Here is an 8,341-nt window from a genome sequence, read left to right as displayed (position 1 = left end):
GTTAGGGGCGAGAAAACTTGCCGTTAACGCTGGCGACGCGTTGTGTGTGAACTTGGTGGGTGACGCTATAGCTTGACGCCGGACGCAAAACTCGCCCAGTGTGAACAATACATAAAGCTCATAAAGGTCGCTTTCGTAATTTTGTCAAACTTTTATTCATTTTAAAGTTTTTACCCAACCTTGGTGTATTTCAAGCAGCAATTTTGTTTTCAACTTTTGGCCTGTAACCATATTTTAGGGTAAATCACCTTCTAGCTCGTATTTGCCGTTAACGCTAGTGAATATGTAGACTGGGTGACGCTAGCGTTTGACAACAGACGCTGAGGCCAGGCGCAAAACACGCCTGATGTGAATCAACCTTAAGGGTAAACAACAAGCCGAGAAGCGTTGCGTTGGGCGAATTAGTTCCAAAGCTGCTCCTATGCGATGGAATGGCGAGACAAGCTCCATTCAGTTGTATCAAGTGACATCAGCTGACGCACGTATTTTAAGGCTGGCGCGAGTTGTGCTTTGTTCGCCAAACTTCGAAGGTAGTTAGCCACAACTTTCCTGACTGGTGTGTTTTCGTCCAATCATGTCTGCCTCGTTTCAGGTCAAAGGTTATCAGTAGACACCAATCGCATGTTACATTTAGAAGAAATATTTAACAAAAATACTTTGAAATTCCTAACTCAACGACACTTTTCTCAAGCTCACTACAGTTTTTGTTGAATAAACATTTATATTTCATTCGTTTAACAAAAAACAAGTTAAAAAATGTTTTACCCCAAATTTTAAATCCGTCCCGTGATTATCAGACCTTGAAGTTATCCGGCATTTATGAAAAAGGTTTGGTGACCCCTGTAATAAAGAAAGAATAAAAAAACGATATTTTTTATTTTTAGACCCGATCCTTATAAAAACAAGCGCCGAATGGTAATAATTGAAATCAATTAAACCCGTCAAAATATTTCTACCGTTTGCGTTCCGTGTGCATTAAAAAACAAAAATGTTTTGTTTTATTTTGTTTGTCTCTGGCGAGTTTTTACGATATAAGTTTAACGCAGTCTGTGATAGTTAAGGGCATTGTCTATATGAAATAAATAATTTAACTTTATTTTGGGCAAGTTTTACATAGTACACCTGTCAACCATGGTAGAGGCAATAATAAAATAAGTGAAAGTCAGGTCGTAAAGTCGTGTTTAACATCAACTAAAGCGTAGAAAACCCTTTCGGTATCGCAAAGCTGAAATACTTTAACTTTGAAATGTATCGTTTGGCCTTTTTGAACTACGTAGGTAAATATAAACATTTCCCGGTCCATGTTAGGCTAACACGTATGCTTAAAGGCAAATGTTAAATATGGACTGTTTGTTTTAGTTATGTTTTTGCCTTTAAAAAATTATGTTTAAAACCTAACATTGAAATTCCCGCCAAAAAACACAGACTTTTGTACCCCACAAAGTCATGAATGAGAAAACTAGCCTGCAGTGAGGTTCGAACTCACGACCTTGGCCGTACCGGGACCGTCGCTCTACCAACTGAGCTACACAGGCTCCGAGGGGAGCAAGTCGAGAAAATAAGTTAAAACACCCCTTCATTTTATTTTCTCCAGACGTCTCCCCTATCGCTCCACTCATCCGCTCTACATCAAATCCGACCCAACCGTTATGAAACGAGCGTCGGCGCTGTCTCCATCCAAGCGTGACCGATACAGGCACGAAACGGCAGCCAAGCGTGAAGACGTGACGTCAGCGAGTGATTACGAAACAGCTTTGTACGAGAAATACTGCCGGAACCTATCGCGCCCGGGACTTCCCCGGAAGCTGCGCCGAAAGGTCCCTGCCCTCGCCGAGAGTGACGTATCTATAGAGGAGTACGCAGCGTCCTCTAGCGACCTGGAGGAAGCCAAGCCGAGTGACCGGCAGGGGGCGCTCGATGTGGGCCGCCAACACACGATCGCATTCAGCAACGAAATAAACAAACGGAACCCTTTTGGGAAACCCACGCTCTACCGGGAGCCCGCTCTCGACCAGGGGGAATCCCTGGAAGCCCTCTGGCCCCACGCGAGCTTTGATGACGTGATACCAGAGCGCCCAAGCGGAACAAAAATGACCAAGATTACCTTCAATGACGAACTGAAAGACCTAGGACCACTTCTTGTCGAGGGGAATTCCCACACGAGTGGTGACGTCACTCGAAGGCGTTCGAGCGGAACAGAGGGTATCGATGCGGGGAAAGCCCCTGAGCAGCGCACCACTGATGCGTCATCAACCGATCTGTCAATCACTTTGTAAAATATTGTTTATAAAACGCGCATCTACATTTTTGTTTGGTTTATTCCGATGTAAAATATTTCAATAACTTGTTTCCAAACTTAAAAAAACATTTTGTAAACTTTATAAATCATTCGAAAGACCTCAAAATTATAATGTTAAATCTGTCGTCAAATTTTCAATCACTTAAGTTTCAGTTTCAACTTGAGTGAGTCTAAAATGCTAAAATAAATAAAATTCGGTTTAAAGCTTTTATGAAATTATTTTGGTTCCTAAAAGTCGTTAAATATTATTCATTAGTTCTCCTTTAATTCCACCAGCGACTAATCTAAATCGATCTTTAATTTACCATTAACCTGTAGGATCACTGCACAAAGAACATTCTTGTGAAAAAACAAATCTGCATTTTTATAATATCGTTTTAGGCTGTATTTTCAATGCTAACCGCCCATATATTTCCTTCTTAATTGGCTTTGTTCTATCAATTGTAATCTTTCGGTGGTTCAACTACTTTACCCGAAGCAAGAATCAACTCTAAGCAGGTAGATTTGTAATTGATATACGTAGAAAATAATTTTAGGCACACTAGGCACACTAGGCACGGATCTGTGATGTAGTGCAAAAATTAAAGCAATGGTCAAAAAGGCGAGCAAACCAATATCATCTGAGTAATGACGTTTAGATAACAACTTGTATCATTATCAAAAAAATTAACTGATGATGATAAAAGTGCCCATCGAAACGTCATTTTTAAGATGATTAGATGTACTCGTCATTTTTGGCCCTTTACCTACAATGAAAGGGTTTATGTTATTGCGGTTTGGTCGTTGGAATTTTAATTTTAGGTTAAACTTGCAATAATTATTTTTACACAACATTATTCATGCTACTGAAATATATTCAAACCTGACTTAGAAAAGTTAAAATTCTGAGAAGGCTCACAATGATAAGAATTAGGTTCCGCCTTACTTAAGTGAGGTTTGGATATATTTCAGTAGCATTAACTGAAGATGATACAAGTTCGTATCTAAAAGTCTTTATCAAAATGACCTCGATGTACTTGAGCTATTTGGCTTTCATTTAATTATTGAGTTGTAATTATTTTATTTTGAAAGCGTAATAAAATATAAATACCCAAAATATTTATTTTCCACTCCTCACCAACTTTATTGTGCCAGCTCTCTCGATGGAATTTCCCTCCAACCATCCTTCCATCTACAAACAAGCTCTCAAGATCGCCATCGACAAACTAAACCACCAGGTGGCACCACACCGTGACGTCATCGAGAGGAAAAGGTTGGCGATTACGTCACTTATTGCGTCACTTGTTGATAAAAAGTTGCAAGGCTTTTCTAGATTTAATAAGAATATCAAAGCCCATACAGAAGTAGGTATCATTTTGGACGTTTCAAATAACTCTTTATTCATTTTCTAGATTTAATTTAAAATTTTAGGATTATTGGTTAGTGAGATTATATTTTTAAATTATGCAATTGCCATTCGTGAACTTCAATTATTTTTAGGTGTAACATTAGTTAAATAGTAAAGTTGGACATTGATTTTATCAACAAGTCGTTAGAAAACAGTGACTAAGTCAATAAGTCATTACCACACAGAATTTGCTTTATTTTAATGAAATGTTTGCTTTTTTTATTATTAGATAAGAAATAATTTAGATAATTTAAATGTTTAAGATTTATCGTTTGTAAAGTTAAATATCCTCTTGATTTCTCAAAATCACTATTTATAACCAGGAATTAGATTTACCTTTTAGTTGCAAATATCAACATATTGTTGCAAGCATACGACCACAGGCGCTGAACGTTGGTGTGCAAAGCGGTTTTGGACGCCCTGGGTTTCTGGCAGGTGTCACAATGCTCTGGAATTCGACCGAGTTACGTGCGCAACTAGTGCGCAGAAAGAATTCCTGTAGCACTGTATTACTGAAATTTGATAGAAATTGGATGCAAGAAATGTTCGTTGGTGCTGCACATTTTGCGTATTTCCACCGCATATTAGATGGGACACGACACACAGCCTTCGCCAAGCAATCCATTTTGATACAGTGGTTCTTAACCCTTTTCCTTACTGCACCCCTTTAGAATAACCAAACAATTATTGCACCCTCTTTTAGAATTGCCTAAATAATACAACCATTGTAATTTTATATTTATACAAAGTAACTGATAACACACAATATCAAAATATGAGTTAGTTTTACGAAATAAATGACAGTAACACATTTTCTGTAAGCCATTCACCACCCCGCATCCCCGCGGAACAGTTCTCGCACCCTTGCTTAGGAAACCCTGATTTAATCATTGGCATATTACACTTTATATTACGCACACAATTGAGAGTAAGTCTGCTGTGGCTACCCAATTGTTGCGACATGGCGTACAGTACACTTAGCTCTTTTGTGATTGCCTTTGTGCTACTCATAAATTGTACAGGTATGAGTAATTAACTTGTTTCTTATAAATGAAATTAGGTCGGTCGACATTTTGATATAATTTTCGCCTTTGGAAACTGCTGGCTGCTGTGATGACCAAAGTGTGCTGGTGTTTGTCGTGAAATTTGGCGGCGTCCAGAATGTGAATTCTGCCGCAGACACAAAGTGTGACCAGAAGCCACGCAGCACACAAAAACAAACATGCTTGTCTTAAATTTTTCTGACAAAAAATTTGTTTATTTTATTTTTCCGTTAAATTTTCTTTTGAAATTTTGTGTGTTGAGCAACTTCTGGTCAACTGTGTCTTGGTTTTAACCCAAAACATGAAAACACCTGTTTTTGCGACTTTTCCAACCGAAGGCTCTGTCGGTTTCAAAAACTTGCGTTGATTTGCGATTTTCAATATAAACCTTCCTATTATTTATAGAAAAACTTTTACTGTCCGTCGAAGTTTCTTAAACTATGGTAACAATGTTTTTATTATTAAATGCTTCTGTGTAGGAGCTGGTTTATTTTGTAGAGTTGCTTTATTTACTATTTTGTTCTTGAACTCCTTAATTTTTTAACTTTTTTGTTTGCAATATTATTCATAGTTTGCGGTTATAGTATTTTAAAACCTACGTTATTTGAGTCTATTAATTATAAATTCACTTTCTTAATCCTTTCTGTTTAGTAAAATATATTGAATGAAGTTTATTGTTTATTCTACCAACTTTCGTTAAAATAAACATGCGAAGATTTAAAACATCTACTTTGTTTACATTGGAGAACACTCTACAGTTAATATCGCTACATGGAAACGTTTTTACAAAAAATGCCACAAATACGAAGCAATTACAACAAAAGCAAATCAACAAATCCAATTAATGATGTTTTAGGGATATTTTCTATAGATGAAACTTACTTTTTACAGTAAACCACAACCATTTTACATTGTTTGTTATGTGAGTTAAATATCATAAAAACGACGATACAAAGGTGAATTTTCGCCAAATGTTCATTTCAAACGACTACAATTTACTTAATGAGCGCAATGCAAGTCGATAAAGCAACTATAGCAATAAAAATAAAATCAGAGTGTATGAAAATAAGTTATATTATCACAAAAACGTAGATGTTACCTGGATGTAAAACAAACCACTGAATCTTTCCGTTTATTCGTTTTCATCCCAGTTAAACCCGTATTCCCAGTCGATGTTTTTCCCTATGGAATTCAGGAATTCATTGGCCATTAACAAATGGTTTTGATCTAGGAAATCTCCTTCTCGGTTTACCGCTTCAGGGGAAGGGTGGCCAGATTGTAAAACTACGTTCTCCCACATTCCACAAGGTGTACCACGACCCATGCGACGACATGTTTTACAGGCAACATATTCATGCGTTAAGCAGTGATGTGCCGTGAATTGACATGCTGGACATTTCATATAATTCCAATTTATTGAACACTGGTTTTTCTCTTTCCTAAGTATGCTGCACAGCTTTTTCGCTTGTTCACCCCAAAGAATAAAAACAATTCCCCCAAACTTCATGTGAAGGAATTCTATAATGTTGTTCGTGAAAATTTTCCATCCAAGTTTTTTATGCGAATTTGGCGAGCCTTCTTTAACTGTGAGTATTCTGTTGAGAAGCAGAACTCCCTGTCTTGCCCAACCTAAAAGGTTTCCATCAACCGGCATTTGAAGATCGGATTTCGGGCAGTTGTTTGTTTGGTCCCAGTTTGTTGGGAGTAGTTTCATGATGTTCATGAGGCTCTTCTGAGGTTTTTTGCCACGCATGCTGAAAGCAAGTCCGTCGGCCGTTCCGTCGTGATAAGGATCCTGACCCACGATCACAACCTTAACCTCATCAGGCCTGCAATACTTGGTCCAAGCAAACATATCAGTGCGAGCTGGATAAATAGTGGGTCCACGTGGCTCCGGGTAAATTTCGTCCAACAGCTTCTGGAAGTAATCTTTCTGCAATTCTCTCCAGATAAGTTCTTCCCAACCTTCCCCCACTTCTATGTCACTTCTATCATCTTGTTTTAATTGAAAAAGAGGTGAGAAGTTCAGCATAATATCGGTGGATAAACTTGGCAGATAAGGATATGGATTGTAGCTAGGGTTTCTTGGTTTAACCCAAATCACACAGCGGGAGGGTCTCATTGTTATTTCTTTAACACTTAAACCTGTGCAAATAAATAGATTATCTTTCAAAGATAAAAACATTAAAAAACAATTAACAGACGATGCACAAAGTTACGTAAAAACGTGACGTCAAAGGTTGCGTCAAAAGAGTAACGTTATATTCGTCAAAAGAGTGACGTTAAATTTTCTGCAAATGGCTATTCCATTGAATACAGTTTCCCACCCCTGACACAGGCTAAGCGAAAACAAGGACGAGTTTCTACATGTTTGGTTCTATCGTGAACACTTTTTCCAGCAACAAATCAAGTCATGAGCCCGCCAACCTCCATTTTTGCGCTTTGCGCGAAATATCTTCTGTCTTTCTCGTATGTTCCATGCGATTTTCCGGCATCTTTACGTCAGGGACTGACACACACAGCCAACAGGACGCAAAATAAAATGACACAAAGAAAAAAGAAGAAATATATGCCAGAGGAACTTATTTTAATTATATTATGCCTGGTAGCAACAGCATATTTAAAGACAACAATATCTAAAGCAGAATAATCTATAAAACGTTTGCAAGACCAACACATAATAAAGCCAAATACATAGTAATATCCACGACAGAATAAGATCTAAATTGTCTGAACAATTGTCTGAATAATTAAACGTAAGCCGTCGTCGTTGGTCAAAAAGCAGCTTCGAAGGGCCAGATCTCAGCTATTAACACACATATGTGTGAATGTTTCATTGTCTGAATAACACCTAAACATTTCGGAATATGTCCTAAATTCATCATGGCAAACCCTAAATGGCCAAAAAACGCATGAAACTGAGAAAGACGCCGTTTCGGTGACGACGTTTGGATCGGGCGACGCTGTTTTGGTACCAGATTGTTTTCCCCTGTTTGGGGTTATTGGGGTGTAATGGTAGGAGACGGTTTTACGACTATTAGGTGTTAGTCCTAATCTGAACTGTCTATATTCTGATGTTGGTGTTGTTCTTGTTTCGGTTTTACCCCTGATCTATATAAACTAGCTTTCAAGTTTATTCTACGCGCGAAATTTGTCACGCCCTCGACAAAAAATTTGCTAAATGTATTTAAACTTGATTTGAGTTACTTATTTTATGACGTGTTTTCCGAAGTCATATTAAAAGTTGTTATGTCGCCTCCCAATCATTCACCTTAAATCCATCCCCGGGTTTTTACCATGGGGGCGTTCAAAGACTCTGCCGAGCTAAAGGGGCGCTAGTACAAAATAGGTGAAAACACTGGCTTAAACCCCTAATTAATATCCCCTTTAAAATTCTATATATTTTTTGTGCTGTCCCAACACAACCAAAGTAAAATAAATTGGAAAAAACAGTAATTCTGACATAAATAACGTGGAAAAAACAGTATTCCGAAAACAGTAAATCTGACAAAAATTAACCTGATGAAAAACAGTAATTCTGACAAAATGTAAACATGACAAAAACACTAATTCTGACCTATTGTAACTATTGTAAGAACTGTAACTATTGTA

General features: G+C 37.7%; 1 non-coding gene across 1 annotated transcript; it reads right to left on the bottom strand.

Moving 5' to 3' along the window:
* Positions 1-1,461: 1,461 nt before the first annotated feature.
* On the bottom strand, positions 1,462-1,535 carry Trnat-ggu (transfer RNA threonine (anticodon GGU)). The gene has a single exon. It is a non-coding gene; the product is annotated as a tRNA-Thr (tRNA).
* Positions 1,536-8,341: the final 6,806 nt, after the last annotated feature.

Source organism: Ascidiella aspersa, chromosome 3 (assembly GCF_963924565.1).
Source record: "Ascidiella aspersa chromosome 3, kaAscAspe10.2, whole genome shotgun sequence".
In the NCBI taxonomy this organism is placed as follows: Eukaryota; Metazoa; Chordata; class Ascidiacea; order Phlebobranchia; family Ascidiidae; genus Ascidiella; species Ascidiella aspersa.
This window is presented reverse-complemented; position numbering and strand designations above follow the sequence as displayed.